Source organism: Saccostrea echinata, unplaced genomic scaffold (genome assembly GCF_033153115.1).
Source record: "Saccostrea echinata isolate AGI-Se365-2 ecotype Australia unplaced genomic scaffold, CSIRO_AGI_Sech_v1 ptg000036l, whole genome shotgun sequence".
Lineage (NCBI taxonomy): Eukaryota > Metazoa > Mollusca > Bivalvia > Ostreida > Ostreidae > Saccostrea > Saccostrea echinata.
In genome coordinates this window covers 8,863,009-8,882,307 of record NW_026889785.1, presented here as the reverse complement: position 1 = coordinate 8,882,307, position 19,299 = coordinate 8,863,009, and positions in this window count along the sequence as shown.

Sequence of the window (19,299 nt, the reverse complement as noted above, 5' to 3'; positions counted from 1 at the left end):
CTGATTCTATATTCCGCATTTGCAAGCCATTTTACGCCCTAGATTACGGACGTTACGAATTTGACCGACACCTGTGTACCTTTGATAAATTTGCGATAATTTAGTATTTGAATCGTTTACGCAGACATTATAGAAAAGCACCTGTTGAGTATACTTTTAAGTTAAACCTAACATAAAATATTCGTATATTTTCTATACAGTTACATAAATTTCAATGTTTAAAGTCAACCCATCATGTTGACCGACACCCATAACGTCCGTTATACAATTTCAAGGCTATTTTTCTCGGGCAAATGATAACCAATTGTAGTTATTTTTATCTTTAATTGTAAGGTAAACATCTATCTTTTAGAATAGTAATATAAAAAAAGTATTAATTAAAGAGTTTTTTTTCAAAATTGTACTTTTGACACATAAGTTGGAAAATCTCTTATAAGCATGCGCAGAAGTTGGACAATTTTACACAAATTCGGTAATATTAATTTTATTTCTTAAAGTAAAAAGATTAAATTGTTTATTCTTTCTCTTTTATATTACAAAAGTATAACTACAGCTTTCTGAATTGCCAAAAGAATATATTTATACCCCACGCAACAAGTTGCGTGAGGTATAATGTTTTTGACCCGTCCGTCAGTCAGTCAGTCAGTCAGTGTGTGTGTCAGTCAGTCAGTCCGTCAGTCCTGTTTTTTTGTCAGCGCAACTCCTCATAAACCGCTGCACAGAATTTCGTCAAACTTTGCAGATATTTAGGACACAATGTGTAGATGTGCATATTACCAGGAAATTCCGATTCCTTTAATTTTTCTCGGAATTTCGGCACTTTTCAACTTAGATTTTTGGCCATATCTTGAATATGGAGATGAACAGTTTGTCAGCGCAACTCCTCATAAACCAATGCACAGAATTTGGTCAAACTTTGCAGATATTTAGCACACAATGCATAGATGTGCATATTACCAGGAAATTCCGATTCCTTTATATTTTCTTGGAATTTCGGCACTTTTCAACTTAGATTTTTGGCCATATCTTCACTATAAAGATGAACAGTTTGTCAGCACAACTCCTCTTAAACCGCTGCACAGAATTTGGTCAAACTTTGCAGATATTTAGGACACAATGTGTAGATGTGCATATTACCAGGAAATTCCGATTCCATTATTTTTCTGGGAATTTCAGCACTTTTCAACTTAGATTTTTGGCCATATCTTGAATATAGAGATGAACAGTTTGTCAGCGTAACTCCTCTTAAACCGCTGCACAGAATTTGGTCAAACTTTGCAGATATTTAGTACACAGTGTGTAGATGTGCATATTACCAGGAAATTCCGATTCCGTATTTTTCTGGGAATTTCGGCACTTTTCAACTTAGGTTTTTGGCCATATCTTGAATATAGATGTGAACAGTTTGTCAGCACAACTCCTATTAAACCGCTGCATAGAATTTGGTCAAACTTTGCAGATATTTAGCACACAATGTATAGATGTGCATATTACCAGGAAATTCCGATTCCTTTATATTTTCTGGGAATTTCGGCACTTTTCAACTTAGATTTTTGGCCATATCTTGAATATAAAGATGAACAGTTTGTCTGCGCAACTCCTCTTAAACCCCTGCACAGAATTTGGTCAATCTCTGCAGATATTTAGTACACAGTATGTAGATGTGCATATTACCAGGAAATTCTGATTCCATTATTTTTTCTGGGAATTTCGGCACTTTTCAACTTAGGTTTTTGGCCATATCTTGAATATAGAGATGAACAGTTTGTCAGCACAACTCCTCTTAAACCGCTGCACAGAATTTGGACAAACTTTGCAGATATTTAGTACACAGTGTGTAGATGTGCATATTACCAGGAAATTCCGATTCCATTATTTTTGCCTTAAGAGTTTTGCCTTTTATTGAAGAAACTTTCCAGCTAGGTAATAAGAAACTCCACTGGAATCAGCTTTTTATAATGAAATTCTATGTGAAATATTTTATGACCTTAAAAGACCCCTATTGATTTTGAGATCAAAATATTAATGGTTTAACACAAACACACACTCACACACACACCATCTTCGATAGTTCTCCCCCCCCCCCCTTTCAAATTGGTGTGCTTTGCCTTCAATAATTTCATAAGTACAGTATATAAACAGATTCATATGAATGACTACATCATAATTTTGTTTCCATCAATTATTTAAACGTGTAAACTGTCATGTGTTGGACATGGACTTACACTCATTAACAAATCGAAATCACTGAGGAATTTAAATAACAGTTTGTCAGCATAATTCCGGCACTGAATTTCCTGAAACTTTGTAGGTATTTCAGAATAATGTATAGATTTGTATATAACCAAGAAATTTTGATTCCATTATTTATCTAGAAACTTCAGCCCAGTTAAATTTGTAACATACAAAGATTTGAATGTCCTTATATGCAAGAAGTTTTGATGTGATGATTTTTTGCAAGTAATGCCCCTTTTTTGAATTATACTGTGTATTTAAAATGCACTGTGCCATTCATTACGTGTTGCATTGTCGAGTTTTGGGGAAGCGTGGGGTATGTGAGCTTGCTCACTTTTTCTTTCATCTTCTTAATTTCAATTTCAAAAGTGACGGCCGTTAATATTTACAAATAGCTGATCCTTGCCCTTATACCTTCTTTAACGATGTCCTGTAATATTGAGCTTCACCTTGACACTGTAGGGCATGGAATTTGTCAATCATTATCTATAAAATAGGGCAAGAAACCTTACAATATATGTATAAATCAGTATTATACAAAATATGAAAAAAATTGAATGAAGATGTTTTTTTTTTCCACCTCAAGGTCCTTCTACCCCTTAAATCAGGCAATCTATTGACCCTTACTGCAAGTCGGCTGATACTTACGTAACCGGTTCTTGTAGAAATTAAAAAATGACTGCAAGATGGTATATAGGGTTGGATTCTTAATATTTATTCCGTGGAGATATATAGTTGATTTCAAGATGAATTAAATGTTTTAAATCAACCCTAAAATAACAATAACAACATATAAATACATAGACAACATATAAACAAGCACATTCACTTTACAACACAAAACGATCACAATTGAAACACGTAAAACATTCATTTAGGCCATTACTTTACACTTTATATAAACGCATTCAAAGGGCGACAACTCTCTGAAACTCTTACTGAATTAATTGACATAAATTAAATTTCTCTATACTGAAATATTTACTACTTTAAAAAATGAGTTTAACATACCAGTGTATGGAACTGAGTGATTTATCTCTTGATCAGGATGACTTTAAAGAATTATTACATGATGACCTAATGGATTAATAAATTATAAAATAATAATTCAAACCCAGCTCTTAATCCAAAGATCTACATGAATTAGATTAAAACATAACTTGCTCTTACTTTACAATATCAATCTTAACTTTAATAACTTTAGAACTTTCACTCTAGCACATTCATACTCATTTAGCAAGTTATATTAAAATACTTTATTATTTCATTCATTACCTTTAATTTTAGTTTATGATCATTTAATTAGTTTAAGAAAAGGATTTACTTACTATTTATGGATGTTTGATATACTCCAATATATATATATATATATATATCAAATTATAACAGACAACCAGATCTCTACATCCTTCTCAGACAAAAATCTCTGAATAGAATCATAAAACAAAGGTTTCCCGCCTGAATGGACAACTTTGACCAAACAATACCAACTGACCAATAGAATGTATGAAAACAGACAATACCCTTATTTATAAATGGACTAATCCTTATATCTACCTTAACCCATAGTCTTTGGGTTAAACCATTATTTAAATAGGGATGTTTATGATTTAAACATATAAATAAATAATAATATACACTGTATTAGTAATGCAGGCGCAGCGCTTGTATAGATGTATGTATGGATGAATGAATGAATGAAATTCCTGAAATAAAATATATAGCATTAATTAAAGTAAAGTAAAACCAAGTACAACTACCACACTTATGATGCATTATATGACTTAATGTATATTGTCACTGGCTTTGTAGCCTGTACTTCGCGTTATGTTTATTTTTGTTTTGAGACGACTTTCTGAATTAGAACTCTACTTTAGAATAGACCTTTGAAATATTTGTAAATTGTATTCGTAAAGAACAAGAGAAGAAAATAAGAATTTCTCCAACCCGAATAAGAATTTCCTCAACCCGAATACAGTCTAACTTAACCCAAATATAATTATATAACTTCAGGTAATAAAATTTAAGGGGATTAAACAGACGAACAAGGGACGATTCAAGTATATGATGAAAAGTGTACATGTAGCTGGCGAAACCAGTTGTCTCCATCACCGATCTATTATTTGGATACCTTTATATAAAAATGAAAAAGGAACTGCGTTATTGACCGAAAGATAAAAATGGGCGTATCCAAATACAAGATTGGTAATTTACATCGGGATCGAAATGAAATAAAGAAAACGTGAATAAACCATCTGTCACATTCCTCCCCTTTAAGACAAATATATATATATTTGACTATGAAAAATTGTGGAAAAAATATCGAATATCCCCCCCCCCCCCAATATCAAATACCTCCTTTCAAACCAATGCTATACGCTGCAAATGAATATAATACAAATGTAGAAAATACTTTATCATGGATGTACAATTATTCTGAATCGATTTACTTTATTGAGTTAATATAAACGTCCATCTCAGATGGGGGTGGCATATACTCTACAGGTCTTACGTCTACAGAAATCACGACAAATGCTACATTTTCATTGTACACTATAGCCACTGGGTTGTCGCGGGAAAACATTTCCTCGTTATGAGGAACACCACATTTTTTCACCGAATTTCTTCCTTTAACAGCCTCCTGTCGTTCTACATTTCTTCTCATGATTTAAATTTTAATAGGGATCCTTTCCGCGGGGTTGAAACTCTTTTGGGATCAACATGATCACTATTTATCACTCTTCTAAATCCTTATCGAAAGAGGCAGCTTGTATGAATCCAGCAAAGCTCTCTTTAATGTCTACATTCTGTAAGAAACTATTCATTTCGAATTATTTCTATGGAATCGTACATGGCAGATGAAATTACAAGTCATTTCATATTTTTATTAGCAACTAGTCATGCAGATGTCTGAAGATTGCTTTGTTACCATTTAACTGATAACTGAATTTAAGAGAAATGACTGAACAGCATACTTTTTACTTCAGTACCTCCAGAGGAGTTTAGAGACCTTCTGCCCTGGTACACGTCAACATGCACACATGTTATGACTGCTGAGGATCCCTCATGTACTGAAGTTTCAGCCAGTGTCCCCTACAATTTTATTTCCATGGAAGCATTACCATCACTTAGGGCGATGATTTTCCTTTGAGTGTCATTTGTGCGGGTGATGCTTGACACCTAAACATTGTTAAAAGAATTAGATATACTTCCTTACAGAATTGGTGTCCTTACTTCATAGCAAGTTCTAAGCAAATTTCTCATTATTAGGGAGGGTTTTAAAAATAAGGTCGTTTGCTTAGTGACATACTTTTGAATTAGGTGTGTCATAACGCCACAAATGTTCCCGCAGGCTGCCAGAATTCCAAATGCTATATTTAGTGTACATCCCTACAAAAGTTAGAGAGCGGAAACTAAGAATTTCTGATTATTTCTTAAGTTCAAGAGGAATACTTGTGTCAAAAATCATTGGACCGAGACCAAATTTAAACTTGACCTGTATTTTCTGGTAAAACACCTGCGTATGCAATTTCAACCTTATACATCCATCCTTTTTTCAGCTTCTTCTCTGGAACCACTGAACCAATTTCAACCAAATTTGGTATATAGCATCTATAGGAAAAGGGGAGTAAAACTTCTGAAATTCATGACCCCTTCCCCCATGGGGCCTGAGGGGTGGGGCTAAAACCATCAAAATTAATGCAATCTTTGAAAATTTTCTTCTTTACTCCAGGACATCAAGCAGTCAAACAGTTGGTATGATTGTAATAAGCATTGAGCCTTCCACCAAAATTGTGAAATTGATGGCCTCAGGGTCAGGGGCTTGGTGCGAGGGGGGCTCTGTTGAATATTTTGTGAAAATGCAATATTTCTTATAAAATCTTCTCCTCTGCTGCTGGGTATTAAGCAAACAAACAATATGCATAGTTATGATGAGGAAAGGTGCTTCTTCTAAAATTGTGAATATCATGGCCCCAGGGTCAGGGGTTCTGGTGCTAGGGCGGGGCTCTGTTGAATATTAATGTATAGTGAAATTGCATTTTTTCTTAAAATATCTTCTCCTCTGCTGCTGGGTAAACAAACAATATGCAAAGTTATGATGAAGAAAGGTATTCTAAAATTATGAATTTTATGGCCCCAGGGTCAGGGGGTTCCTGTGTTGGGGTGGGGCACTGTTGAACATTTAGGGAAATGCATTATTAAAAATCTTATTCTCTAATACAGGGCAAACATACTGAATGCACAGTATTGATTAGTAAGGTTGCCTCTTCCAATATTGTGAATTTCATGGCCCCTGGCTCAATGGTTCTGGTGTTAGGGCGGGGCTTTAATGATTGCATAGTAAAAATGCAATAATTATTTGACAATCTTCTCCTTTTCTCCTGGGTATGAAGCCGAGGAACTAAGAGTATAGTAATGATGAGTAAGGGTGCCTCTTCCAAAATTGTGAAATTCATGGCCCCAGGGTCAGGAGTTCTAGTGTTAGGGTAGGGTTCTGTTGAATGTATAGTGAAAATGCATTGATTCTTTAAAAATCTTCTTTGATCCGGGGTATTAAGACAAACAAGTTGTATACATAGTTAGGATGAGTAAGGGTGTTCTTTGAAAAAAATGTGAATTTCATGGCCCCTGGGTCAGGGGTTCTGGTGTTAGGGTGGGGCTTTAATGATTACATTGTAAAAAATGCAATAATTCTTTGAAAATATTCTCCGTTTCTCCTGGGTATTAAGCCGATGAACTAAGAGTATAGTAATGATAAGTTCGGGTGCCTCTTCCAAAATTGTGAATTTTATGTCCCCTGGGACAAGGTTCTAGAGTTAGGGCAGGGCTCTGGTGGTAGGACAGGGCTCAGGGCAAAGTTAATACACGATACTCAGGTGACCTATAAGGCCCGTGGGCCTCTTGTTTAAGTTCAAATGCGATTACTTAGTCAAAACACATCATATCCTGACCAAATTTAAACTTGACCTGTATTTTCTGGTAAAATACCTGCATATGCAATTTCAACCTCATACATACATCCATACATCCCTACAATAGTTTGTGAACGTTTCTTATTTATTTTTTTTATGTTTAAAGGGGACAACTCAGTAAAAACATCGGATCAGGACCAAATGCAAACTTAACCTGCGTATTCCTATGACTATCCATATGTCAGATTTGAGTTGAAATTGTGCAATTGTTGCCAAGATAATGAACAGAAAGTCAATGATGTTAGAATGGCGAAATATTTTATGATGGCAGCATAGAAATGGAAGTATACAAAAATCTATCACTATGCTGCAAGGAAAATATGTTTGAAAAATTTTGTTGTAAATTTATATATATGTCACTTAAAATTTAATGTCTATTCTGTTACTAGATTTTAAGGACGGAGCTTTAAAATTTCAAAGCTATAAATTAAAGTTGTAAGGAAATAAAACTACACATTATTTTTTTAACATTACGTAGAACGGGAAACATGTTATGAAGTAATCATTTCAATTAGGGTAACATGGACTTCATATCATACAAGAAAATTCAACTTCATATCATTTAAAGAAGACATCTTTAAATGAAGAATTGGAAGATGTTCTAAAAGAATTTTCAATTAACCCGAGTCTACTCTTTTTTTTTTTATATGTTTCTTCTTTCTTCTGTCAAATAAAGCTTACCGGTAGTCTTATAGAAATGGGATGATTTAAAAAAAAAAAGAATAGAACTCACACCTGAGACTTCTCCCTTTACTGAAATCCTTCGATTGTTGTCAAGTGAACCAATCCTTCCCAACTCTTCAATGACAGGTGGGTTTTTGAAGTCTTCTACCAAATTATCTGGCTTCCTTATGTGCATAACCTTTGATAATCCATTGTAGTGTTGATAAAGGACCTTCTCAATATATACCACAGATCGTTCACGGTAGCTCAGTCGGTAGAGCGCTCGCTCCGTGATCGGAAGTCGTAAGTTCGAACCTTGGCCGCGACTAACCACAGTCGATAAAAATGGGTAGCAACTGTTCTTCGCCATGCGCTCGGCACTTTGAAGTGAAAGTTGTGGATCCTTTGGATGGTACCTTAAAAACCGAGGCCCCTTGTCCCGATAGCACGTTAAAGATCCCTCACTGCTCAGTGGCCCCGAGTGCCTAGTAATGGTCAAAATTTGAAGCCCTTCACCGATATATGGTGACGTCTCTATATAAGTGAACAATTCTCGATCGGGACGTAAAACAACATACAATCAATAAGGCCAGTAAGGGATCTTTATCTTGCCAACGCCTGCCGTGACACGGGTCTAATCTGTAGGACCCACAACTATCACTTCAGGGTGCCGAGTGCATGGCGAAGGAACAGTTGCTACCTATTTTTATCGGCTTAAGAACCCTCTCTACACTGCACACTAAAGAGTTCTGAATCTGTGGTATTTTTCTGCAGTTAGAGTGATCTGCCCTTAGTTCTAAATTTCAATAAATAGAAATTTACAGTTCTCCATGGAAGTTAACAGCAGTGATTTCTGTTCACTGATACTTTTTTGTGTTTGAACATTTTTCCTGGGGTAAATGCCATGTACCATATATTGAAAATTAAATAGATAAGCTCATTATTTACACCTTTATTTAAAATATTTTTCTCAATGTCCAAAAACATTTTGCACTGGTGTAGAGAGGGTCCTTAAATTCAGTTGTGGTCGAGATTCAAACTCGGGACCTACCGATCATGGAGCGAGTGAGCTACCGTGACGGTGACTTTTGCATTCAACATAACTATAAACACAATTACGTACAACTCAAGAATTGTTGAATTCAAATTAATTTTTATGTGAACATTTACGTCTTCCCTGCAATGTTTTGGCGCCATTTTGAAACGAGACGTTTCGATCCCGATTTATACTGTGATTTTTAAATTGTATTATTGATTTTATGTTTTACGGTGTGATATAGAGTTAAAGGCAAGTCAAACGTGTAAGCATTATTTAAAAAAAAAATCTACTTGTAATTTATCCATATATTTCTTCAAATGGCCTGCGTCACCGCCGTGTTTCACTTTGTCTGGTGACAATTATATAAACACACATTAGACATCTGTCATGAAAGGTGTTAATTGCATTGAAGTGACTCGGGTAGTTTTGTGTGGCCGGATTAGATGATACAATTACCGTTAATTGTGAGCAGTTGGGACAAATATGATCGTTCGGAATACAGAATATACAGTATGCGGACTATACAATTTTTAATAAAACATTTGTTGAAGTGTATGGTACTAAAGTCAATGTTTTGCTCTGGGAGACCCGAAATAAGTGTCAGATCAAAAAGTACAATAGGAGGTCACAATGGCACTATGTAATAAAGAATATGTGAAAGTATCTTTAAATTTTATTCAGTGGTATAGGAAATAATATAGGAGGTGCACTGCCTATCAAAGATTCTTTGAAAGCCTCATTAAATTTCATTCGTGTGTATAAGAGGAGTTGCGGATAAGAGATGGGTACCCTATCCAATAATTTGCAAAACTTTCTTTTAGATTAAACGTACTTGGATTGCTAACAGGGTCATAGTCATCTTCATCATTGGCATCTTCTATCGTTGTTCTTCTATTGTTTTTATTGCAGTTGGAGCGTGGTACACATGTTGATTCATCCTGCTGGAATTTTCCTGTCTGATACTGATACATACAAGAATGCATATGCAGTGGATGTGTATTGCCTCATGTCTGTTGCAGTAATAAAACGTTTCATTCCCGCCATTTTGCACGTATTATTGACACAGATCCATCCAATTACAATGTGTTAATGAATGTTTTTAAACTAGGCAATATAAACTTATTGCTATTTACATTGATATCTGGAGTCTCCGAATCTCTAAATCAGCCTGAATTGTAATGGCCATCCAACAATCTTTCAAATCAAAAGAGACACAAGTTTGGCCACTTTCAAAGCATGTATTTATGCTATCTTAAATTCACATATCAATCTTTTTTCAATGTCATCTGACATTTTCTACTCTGGATGGATCGACCCAGACATTATTTAGAGCATCATTCAAATCATATAGAGTCATGCGACTTGCTTCTCCTCCCCTCCTTGCATTAAACAAGGTTAACCTGCATTCAACAGCATCTTATTTTCTTCTAAACTTTTTAAAACTGATTCTTCAGCAGTTGCGAAGAATGATGGTCATAAAAACTTTCAACACAGTCATAAATTTGCCCATTTCTTCTGCCTCACCATCTTGTCTTGTGAATAAAAAGTATGCCCTCATTACTTTGCATATATCTGTTACAAGGTATCGTAAATACACTTTTAGATCATTTTTGATAGCGTTTTCGTTATCTGTTGTCATGTTGTATATGGCAGACTGAATGTAGAGAATTATCTCTTTTGAACATTCCATTGCAGGATGAAAAGTTAGATTTGGATTTTTATAATACATGATTTTCTTGAACTCCAAAAACAAGTGGCCAAGTCTTCTTTGATTTGACATTAGAGACTTCCGTTTGTCTTCCTTTTTCTCAGTGCCAACAGAATTTTGGTGGCTTGGAAATTAAAAGCGCTTTATCCACTCAGCACTTTTGATTAGTTCTTCAACTTGCCAATTTGGAAATGACCCTAGAATATCCTTTCTATGGGAATCAGAAAAATCTTCATCATGTTTCAACAGTAAAACATTGAAGAAAGTGGGATTTTTCAGGCCTGAAGCACTTTTTTAATATCTTTTTTTATATCCTTTTTTATATCGGGAAATTCTCGTTTTACCTTTACACAGTAGCACACCACAGTAACTGTTAATGGACTTTTTTTTTCATGCAGAAGGTTTGGAAAATTCGGATTTAAAACGGATTTAAAAAACAATTCAGTGTTTACTTTGAAAAAACCTTCCTTTTAAAACGATTGGAATTCTCTGTCTCTCAATTCTTTTTGCAAGGATAAAGCATCTTTTAAACCCCAACAGTCAACAAAAAGGTAAGTCACTAAAGGTCGCACCCTCAAGGTCAACGAAGAGGTCACAGTCACTTTCTTATAAATGGTCACGCTTACACCGAGTGATATAAGACACGTATAAAAAGGATCTAAGAACAGAAGTCTACGAATGCATACAATTGTAGAGATTCATAGAAGAAAACGAATGTTCAGTTGCATGTACCTTTGAGTAAGTTTTCATGTTTAGGCCACCTTAAAAAATTGTTCGGTTGCCCTCTCCCGACCGATTGACTAAAATGCCCCGACAAAAACTTTTTTTTAACTCTAACTGGCACACTTTTGCTACAATTTACAGTAAAAACATGTTTTCAGTCAAATTTTATACCATTACTCCCTATGACCCCGCCTGCCCTTCTAAAAGCCCCCTTCTAGATTCGCACATATTCTTTTTTCCTTCAGCGGCGGACACAGATTCTCTGAATTAGCCTGTTTTTCTTAGTATCACATTTTTAGGTCACCTGAGTAACTCAGGTGACCTATTGCTATCTCTTTTCGTCCGTCGTTCGTAAACTTTTGAACATTTTCAGCTTCTTCTCTGGAACGAGCAAACCAATTTCAACCAATTTTGGCATAGAGCATCTATGGGTGAAGGGGAACAAAAAATGTGAAATTCTTTTCCCCTGCCCCCCTGGGGCCTGAGGGGTGGGGTCAAAACCATCAAAATTAATGTAATCTTAAAAATCTTCTTCTTTACTCCTGGACATCAAGCAGTCAAACTGTTGGCATGATTGTAATAAGCATTGAGCCCTCCACCAAAATTGTGAAATTCATGGCCCCAGATTCAGGGGTTCTGGTGCTAGGGCGGGGCTATATAGATCATATAGTGAAAGTGCATTATTTTTTTTGAAAATCTTCTCTACTCCTGGGTATTATTGAAACAAATTGAATACATAGTAATGATAAGCAAGAGTGACTACAAAAATTGTGAAATTCATAGTCCCAGGGTCAGGGGTTCTGGTGCAAGGGCGGGGCTATATAGATCATATAGTGAAAGTGCATTATTTCTTTGAAAATCTTCTTTTTCTACTCCAGGGTATTATTGAAACAAATGTATAGTTATGATAAGCAAGGATGCCTCTTCCAAAATTGTGAATTTCATGATCCCTGGGTTAGAGGTTCTGATGTTAGGGCGGGGCTCTATTTATTACAGAGTGAAAATGCATTAATGGTTTAAAAATCTTCTCTGCACCTGGGCATATCAGAGGCAAAAAAAGTAAAAGTTTTAATAAGGAAGGGTATTTTTACCAGATTTTTGAACATCAGGACCATTTGGTCAAGTGTTCTGGTCCAGGCGAGGTCTCTATTAATTTGTATTCTACTGAGAGGAGTTATTCCCCTTTGCCATTGACTTGTGATAATTAATCACTGTAAATAATGTACTTTAAAGGTTAATAGAATAAGAGAATTATTCAAGAATTTTTATTGTATAATACAAAAAGTACTTTCATAGTTTTAATGATCAGGTAGACTTGTAAATAATAGATAATTAAAAATGAGACAAAAATAACTTGTCTTATTAAATGTTCATCAAAGACCAAGAGAGGCCAATGTAAGAGATTTCAACAAGGAATTAAAAGAGTACAGAAGCACTGATAGTTTGTGTACATACTATCTGGTGAGAGTGATAAATGGGGAGCAGATCAGAACCTAATTTATCAATCTAATTAAAATTAGATGTTCCGAATCCGCTACCGCTTCTCAGACATCTAACAACATCCCATTTGGGGTCACGTCAGAGCGACCTTTCGATTATGAATAAACATAAACATTTTGGCCAATCAGATTCAACCTTCTGTATACGATTCTTAAATTAGTTCCACGGCTACATCTTTACATTTTTGATGCTCGGTAGACTGTTTTACTTTAGAATTAAAGTAATTTTGGTATAAATTGAAGGTATAGTCCGCCAATCTGGCATTCTTACCTGAATAATGCAAACGAAAATGCACAAACTACATGTATACATCACATTTATATATAGCACGGTCTTTACCATGCATATTTTGTTTACTACGAAACCCCTCGGGCGTTTAGGTGTAGGCAGTAAAAAAAAGAAACGCATCCGCATATAAGCCAAGATTTCAGAGACGGCGATTTCATTGGGTAATCGAAAGGTCGCTCTGACTTGACCCCTAATGGGATGTTGTTAGATGTTTGAGAAGCGGTAGCGGATTCGGAACATCTTATTTTAATTAGATTGCTAATTTATGAACTGTAAATGAATACTAGACTAATAATATTGTTGATCCTAATCACCCTATTTTTCTTGCTTTTGGGCAACAAAGCTTCACCTTTCAGTTCATCTTATACTCTATGGATCCTCTAAATTGAATTATACTCAGGTGACCGTTAAGGCCCTTGGGCCTCTTGTTCTTAATTGTTTGTGTTAGATTTCCTTCCAGTGTCTGAAATTCTTGTTAATTATCATTTGGCAAACCTCGACTGATTCCTTCACCTTCATCAAAGATTTGATGAGGTACGAATCGGCCGAGGTGTGCCGAGTGGTTATTTGTCTGTATGATTCATGTACAAAATACCGTTCACGGTAGCTCAGTCGGTAGAGCGCTCGCTCCGTGATCGGAAGGTCGTGAGTTCGAATCTCGGCCGCGACAGACCTAAGTCGATAAAAAATAGGTAGCAACTGTTCCTTCGCCATGCGCTCGGCACTTTGAAGTGAAAGTTGCGGGTCCTTCGGATGAGACCTTAAAAACCGAGGCCACGTGTCACGGCAGGCGTTGGCACGATAAAGATCCCTCACTGCTCAATGGCCCTGAGTGCCGAGTAAAGGTCAAAATTTGAAGCCCTTCACCGGTATATGGTGACGTCTCTATATGAGTGAAAAATTCTCGAATGGGACGTAAAACAATATACAATCAATCAATCATGTACAAAATTCTACTCTGTAAATGAGCCTGGCTCTCTTTACTTCTGAGTACTTTGATTAATATATTCGATCAGTGCATACTATCAGTGGTATAGGGAGGGACATTTCTGCTAATTTGAGGAGCCACCAAATTTGAGGAGCCTACTATAGATCAAGGAAGTGTATTATATCGGAACAACAAGATGAGGAAGTCAAAACTGGATATGAATAGGTCAATAAAACGAGAGTTTTAATCCTTTTAACAACTTAATCCGTTCATCAATATATAGAAATAAGATTTAGATATTAAAAACTTAAGAATTAAAACTCAATTATTTGTTTGAATATGCAATCTTTCCGTTCCTGATAACACCCCAACCACTATAAAAATTTCTAAAATACTGATTATCTTGCAATCAATATTACTACTAACTAGAACTTTCAAAAAATGTAAACTCTTAAAGTCATCATTCCATTACCTTCCATTCTACATATGAATCAAGAATCTGATCCATGCTAATTTTACTCAAAGGTTTGTCTAAGATCAAGGAAAATGTGATGCAAGTAAAATATGTGAGATTTCAACAAGAGTTTATGTTTCTAACAAATTCGCCTCAAGATGAGCAAACAAATATATGGAACAAAACAGAAAACAAAAATATACAGAACTGGTACACAAATAGTGACGAGTTAAAAAAAAGTAATGAATTGCATACCAGTAAAAATAAACTGCCAGATGTAATTAATCTTGATCTTTCCGACAGCCCGTCTTTTCAATTGGAGAAATGTACTCAATGCCATCAGGCCACCACTCTGGTTTAAGGGAAAGATAACCCCAAATGTCTCTCTTTCTACCATACTTCAATTCCACTACAAAGAGGTTTTGAAGTTAATAAAAAAAATTAAAACTAGTATAAAATACATATGAAATAAATATAAGATTCATACAACATTCACAAAAAATAACAAAATTATTTCTTTCAAAATGTTAATAATTCTTGTACATATATCTTCTTCACTTGCATGGTCCAGAGTTGTATGATGATGTTCTCCATTTCTGAATTTAAGAACATAAAAATCACTAACAATTTTGCACTTAAATTGTAACTCTCTGGTTAATCACTTTAATCTCCATCATATTATTTCAGATGTAATTATGGCAATTTTGCGTAAAACAGTTTAAATAATATTTATCATTGAACAAATTAATGCACTTAAATTATTGTGTGACCTTTTTGCACTATAAGAGTATCATATTTGGGGTTAAAAAATGTAAATAGGCAATAAAATATTTTCTTGTATCAAACTCTTTATGATTTAAGTGCTGATCGGTTGGAAGTATCGTGTTGTTTAAAATAATGAATGAAAAAGTTGGGGTGAATGATGTAAATTTTGAGATATTGGTCAAAATGTGCGCAAAAAATGGTGTAAATTTTATCTTGACTTCATTAATTTATCTGCATTTCTTGGAAAAGTCTGTTTAGTGAATGTGTAAAATTTGTTCTAAAAGTATAAATTAGGACCCATCTTTAATATTCTTATCATATAATAACGGAAAATATTCTCTATGTAAAAATATGTGGAGCTAAAGTACCAAGATATTAAATTTAACAAATGATGTGTAGATTTGAAGAATTTTCTTCAAAATATCCTTCCACCACAAGAAATAGTCCCTCATAAACCTGCTTTTTTATGAATTTGTGAACAGTTTTTTAATTAAATGTTGAATATTTGCATTGTTTAATTTAAATATGTTATGTAAATGGAATTATAATAATAGTTGTGAAGTTAAAGATTCTGACTGAACTTTAAAAAGCTGACGAGTTACTTACCTTTAAAACATTTTCTTCTGTTTTTATTCAATGAATACCATTCCTATATGGGAGAATATGCTTTTGTACAAGTAATATTTACTCTTTAATTGACTTCACAGGAGAACCAAAACCACTGCAAGCAGTGCTGATTGCACTCCTCACTTCTTCCGACCCTTCACTGCTATTAGCTTTGTTAGCATGTTGATGCAAATGTACAAGTTATTTTGAATGTGAAACAAATGCATTTACATAAAAACGAATATTTAAAAATAAAATAAAATAAGGTGGGCTATGGGCAGTTAATTTTTGTCAATCATTAAAAACTTGGGGGGGGGGGGTCGTATTTAATTTTTATCTAATATAAAAGTCATAATCACTTAACAGTGGCTTTTTATATCATGGCAGATTCTTACACCATATTTTTCATGAACAAAATGTTTAAAAATATATCTTTAAAACAGATACATGTATATAAGATCTGAATGATGTTTGGCCCAATCCTCACAGTGAAAAGATGGCAATGGAAACTTGGGGGATGAAAAACGGACAAACTAAACTTTTGAGCTTTCAGAAACCCGACTCTTTAACAGGAACTAGTCTTCACCTAGAAGAACGTCTCTATATGAGTGAAAAATTCTCGAATGGGACGTTAAACAACAGACAATCAATCTCCCAGAAGTAGCTATATATAGATGATTCCTGCACACTTATGCATTATAAATAGAACATTTGCATTATAAATAGAAAAGTTTATATTAAAAGTTTATGTAAATAGGAGAAGAATTAAATAGAAAGAGAAAATAGAGGTATATTTAATCATATACCCGTCTCCTCTTTTTATTTCTCCTCCAGGAAGGAATGTCCAAATGCTAAGGTATGGATACCATCATTCAAGATATATCTTTTGAGTAGTATTAGTGGCTATACACCGGAGGTAAACAATGGGTCTTTTGTTAGAATGACCTTGACCTTGACCGATTTTATATATCAGTGCATAAGTGGCAATGACCTTGAACGGCTTTATGTAACAAGACTCTCATATATACACCGGGGGTAAACAATGAGTCTTTTGTTAATAATAGACCATAACCAATCTTCTGCAACAGTGATTTCAAATATGCATGGGGATAAACAATAAAGGTATATATCCGTGACTCTGACCGACTTCATGCTACAGTACCCTCATAGGAAACAGACACAATGGAAGGGGGAAATCGAATGACGTCAATATATCGGTTTACATAAAAAAGTAGATATTTGAAAAAGAAATAATGGGGAAAATTCTAATAAAGAGAGTGACGTTAATGGGAAACAATTAGAGAGAAAATACAAAGGTATTCTTTTTAAACCAATGACCTACTTTTTAAGTTTTCAATAAAAGGAGATGAAATTCAAAATGATGATCATACCGTCGACGAGAAAGGAACTAAGTACATAAATCTCCTTGGAAAAAATGTCAACGATTAAATACGAAAAAATGATGGAAAGAGAAGATATTGGTGTTGGAAATTTCTTGAGGAAGGGTGCAGCTGTCAAAAAACTAATTGACAACTACATCGCAAACAATCTGATTTCTAACTCCTGCGACTACTGTAAAAACATTACGTACTGAGAAGTAAGCTCGTACACGAAAAACATTGTCTTGTGAGATTGGCTATGGAAGCCAAACTGGATGTCATGAAGATGCCTACATTTTGTCTTCGGGCACAGGACGTCGAATACGAAATTTGGAAGGAGAAACTCTTCAACGACTCCGAAGTCTTAGAAATAATCATGGCCGAGCGTATTCCCTACGATGTCATGGAGGAGGCTTATTACGAATCAGTTTGGGAAGATTACTACTACGGAAGAATGGAATATCTGTGGCCGGACGGAGTTTGGTGTAAAGAAGATCCATGTGCATTCGAATCAAAAGAACAATCATAAGAAAAAAAAAACATTTAATTTAATCATGTCTTATTTTGTTGTCTGTCATATCTTTTAACAATGGAAAGGTAAAAAAGAGAAACGAATCTATCTTATATATTTTGAATGCATGAAATTCGAATAAATGATGAGAAAACGTCTATTGTATCTTGTTAATATTTTATGGAGGGATATTCTTCAATTAAACAACCCAGTCTCCTGAGCGAGTCATATCCCTATCTTAAACGAAACGGTTTTGGGTCAGAAAGGAAGAAAAACATTTTGTTTAATCTTCCTCATGTTATTAGGGCCCCGCAAGGATTTGCGGGTGCCCTATAGTAATCACTCTGTCTGTCTGTCCGTCTGTCATTCTTCCGTCCACAAATTTTCTGTTTTTTTTCCAATAACTTTTTTTAAAGTTGACCACTTAAGTTCAAATTTGGTATGTTGGTTGAAGAGGCAGTAAGACATATTTTGATGCTAAGTTTGGTTCTGTATGTCATCCACTTTGGAGCTGTGGTGGTGGGGTAGATTCCTTAACTTTACATTAGAATGAATGCCAGGGCAAAGAGAGATAACTGCTGAGAATGTTCCTATCGTAAACTGTGAAAGCTGCAACTAGTCCCATGGGATTAATTAACTTTCCTCTTGAAGAAAATCCAAAGCATTATCTGTTTCTGTCAAATTGAGATTAATTATCACCTCTGTCTGCAAATGAAGTTTGTTTTGAAGTTAAGGTCAATTCTGAATGATTTACATTCTCTGAAATGTGAAACCCCAGTGGAAATAAATTGTTTAATTAAAAATTCAGGCTTTAAACATTAGCGAATGACACAAAACAATAAAATATTCATTATTTGCGATAAAACTTGTACATAAAACAGTGTTTATCTTCCGTATTAGCGATAAATCCATTATTTTTAAAATCGAAGCAAAAATTAAAACAAGTCGTCGGTTTGAAATTCAAATATATTCATTAATAACAAAATTACTTTAAAAAATACACTTCGTATGGTGGGCTTTGTTGCAATAATCCTGGTGTACACAGTGCATGCACTCCTGATTAACTGAATGCGGCTCCCAAGATAAGGTGCCTCGGGTTGATAAATAATTTCTTATGGCAGAGATGGCTTACCTCCGGACTTTGTCAGGCGCATCTATACAACAAGAGCAACCCGGTGTCAATCTCTACCTTGCTGCCCTCATGAACCCATACTAGTACCTTTTGCTATTCGCCCCCACTCTCCAAAGTACACCCCACCACTCCTCCATTATTAAGAGCTACTTTTAATCTCAGTGTTTCAAAAATATATCCCATGTTTGAATCTTTGGCTATAAACAACTACTTTTGTCTTGAAAATCACGTTACATTTCAAGAATGGGGTCTGTTTACGGAATAGAGTACCAATTAATTTGCCGTAGAACTCTATACAAACCTTATGTCCTCTCAGTACAAAACTTCATCTTTTTAACAAAGAAATGATGTGCACATCCGGGGATTAGGTTCCCTTTTTTTCTAAAGACAGTCTT